This window comes from Macadamia integrifolia, chromosome 11, assembly GCF_013358625.1.
Source record: "Macadamia integrifolia cultivar HAES 741 chromosome 11, SCU_Mint_v3, whole genome shotgun sequence".
NCBI lineage: Eukaryota > Viridiplantae > Streptophyta > Magnoliopsida > Proteales > Proteaceae > Macadamia > Macadamia integrifolia.
In genome coordinates, this window is record NC_056567.1 from 28,706,398 (window position 1) to 28,709,340 (window position 2,943).

General features: G+C 37.1%; 1 protein-coding gene across 2 annotated transcripts in view; it reads right to left on the bottom strand.

The window, feature by feature from the left end:
- Positions 1-6: 6 nt before the first annotated feature.
- LOC122094085 (lysine-specific demethylase JMJ25-like) overlaps positions 7-2,943 on the bottom strand; it is a 16,053-nt gene continuing 13,116 nt past the window's right edge. Inside the window, exons 13-14 of one of the 2 annotated variants that reach the window (XR_006144616.1) lie at positions 1,230-1,341; positions 7-300 (exon numbers count right to left, since the gene is read on the bottom strand). The gene's annotated coding sequence lies outside the window, so the exon portion shown is untranslated. The remainder of the gene's footprint in view (positions 301-1,229; positions 1,342-2,943) is intronic. The other variant, XM_042664741.1, reaches the window with a different exon arrangement.

Below are 2,943 nucleotides of genomic sequence, written 5' to 3' on the forward strand. Positions count from 1 at the left end.
GGGGGGAGCTATAAGAATAAAGCCGCAGAATTCACAACCGGAACAAAATTTTTGCATGGCAGGGGAAAAACTGAAATGAGGATATGCCGAGACTATCCTCCCTTGAGACCTTGCCAACCTCCTCCGAAAGGCAACCTCATAGATGTGCCAATCACATGAGTAATGGGTCCACAAAACTTCAATTTAACATGTAAGACAATCAAGTTCTCTAGCAACACGAGGGGAATAGATACGAGTGTAAGTTTTTCTGTCAAACATCTTTCCTCCATAACTCATCTTCTTTTGCATTTGGAACCAATCCTGAAAATATAGAACATATGGTAAATTGCCTTGGAACAGAGATTTTAGTTATAATCACTGGTGGATATAATGCAAGTGTAGTACTTCAAATCAAGCAGAAGGTTCACATCAAACAAATAGTAACGGAGAGATGCATATTTTTCATATGTTTGCCAATTAATTAATGTTACAGCAACCAAATCAACTAAATCCCTTATCTAGTAACTTGAGCTCAGCTACACGGATACCATTTTACCATTCCACTCTATTTATGGCTATTTCTTCCATAGATCATTATTGTTTTTCTCAATACTCATACAGCAGTTTTCAGGGGCTGCTTTACCAATCATACCATTAGATCATCAACCACCGGGCTTTGGCACTCGTCCTTTGAAACCCTCCATCAGACCTCTGTATCCCAAGTTCCTAAATGAATCCTGCTCCCTTGGGTTAGCTTATCCACACTCCTCCATGCTGTGGGAACCCTCAATTATTGCAGCTAGGCATTGACAAGGCATGTTAGATATTGGTTCCACATGATGGCCTAGAAAATTTACAACTTCTCACCACGCCTAGTGCACCATTTCCAAGGAAAGCTAGCTCTAGCATATGATCAGACACTGAATTTCAGGTTTCATAGTCAATTGGTTTAGCTCACAGTTACTAAACAATAGAAGGAAGTGTGGAAAAAGATAAAAGAAGGCAATAGGGTAAACCATAAAAGTAAGATCATTTAAGCTTATTTCTGGATGATTTTCCTGAAAAGGAAATGGCACTATGCCAGAGATGCATGGAAGAAACTTAGTTTTTGTATAATTGTTTAATGCATCATGTTTCTACTAGGATTTTAAATAATAGAAAATATTTAAAGATTATAGATAAGTAAAAGAAAAAGAAGAGTAGCATCCATCCAAAAAAAAGAAAGAAAAATATGAAAGAAGAAATCTTACATGCTATGGAAGCATGAACAGAACGGCAACTCTCAGAAAGAAGAAGAGAAGAAGACTGTAGAAGAGGAAATCCACCTAGGGTTTTGCATTACATATTACTTGGAGCTCCAAGCTTTATATTCCGTATTCCAGAGACATGTGAAGTACATCATGAAATCCATATTAATTAAAACCAAACTAAAGCTCCTAATATGACTGAAAACAGAAACTAAAGAATAGTATAGATCAAAGTTTCCAGTAATAATTGTCAAACTTATATACAAAGTACAGATGCTAGCAATAAATAAATAAAAATCCCCGAGTAAAAACAAAACATCTAGAAAAGACAAGAATTACAATAATAACCCATAATAAAAGCCCAAAAATAAACCCATAATTATTAAGTATTTGCTAGCCTGGTTCCACACTCAATTACCTATGTAAACAACTAAACTAAAATATTCTACAACATGGTTTTAGAGGTCTGTCATTAAATATTGAAGGTCAAAATTATCAAAACTAAAATTGAATTCACATTAACTAGTGGAACATAGAATCCATCCATGATTCTCCAGTGATTGATAGATCATTCTTATATTTGGTAGTTGGTAGATGCTGCAGATTATGTCTTGTCCAAGTATGGTTCTGAATAGAGCAGATTGGAGGGCTAGGATCCAGGTAGCGGACCCATTTTAGCTGTGTCTTACTTTGTTAAGTGATCACTATTCTGTCTCTTTTAATGCCTTCTTACTTTCTATTTCTTTGGCTTTGCTTGGATCCATGTAGCCGACCCATTAAGTTGGGACAAGGCTTTGTTGTTGTTGTTGTTGTTGTTGTTGTTGTTGTTGTTGTAGATGCTGCAAATCTATCAAGCCAGTGTTAAGATACATACCGCAGGGGTATTATTGTCTGACTCTGCGGTACTTTTTTGGTCAGTCCTTGATCACGATAGGAGTGTCCCTATCGTGATTTATGCGTTAAGTCTTATAGTTGGTTAGTGTCAAGTCTTAAGAGTTGTTTTTGTATTTTATTTCTTTCCTTCCATGTAATTAGGCATCTACTCTTAGTAGGTTTTCCTACTAAGGGTCCATTGCTGGTATGATACATTTAAGAGGGAGGACCACAATAGCAAACACACACTGAATCAATCGTGTTTCAGCTTCTCTCTTCTTCCTCCAACTCTATTCTTCAAGTATTGTGTGACTGGCTACTTGATTCTCTTTTGTTTCAGCCAGGAACTGTCTTCTAATTTATAAAGAAACAAAAAATTTAGTGAAGAAAATTATGCAAATGCAACACAGCATGTCCACGGGTTCCAATTACAGACACAGTCAGCAAAGAAAAAATACAGATACAGTAACCCTAAATTTATACCATCATTTGGTAAGAGTAGAAAATGACAGCTGTGCCTAGCCTTCTCATCCAAAATGTAATTGAAATAAAAAGTCATTAAGCAACCATAGTCAAGTAAACAAGACAGCATGTATTCCCCCACCCGCCCCAACCCTCCCCCTCCCCCTCCCCCTCCCAAGGGGAAAAAAAGAGGTAACCTCCTTAAGGTCTAATGTAGAGGATGCAGGTCCAAGCCATGTGCATGGGTAATATAAGACTCACTCAACACTAATATCAATGGCCATGGGCCAATTTCTAAACTAAAGTGTACCAAACATACATTCACATTAAGTAACCATTGAGCTAAGGTTTTCTGCAAAGAGGAAGCATCAGCTAGGAATAG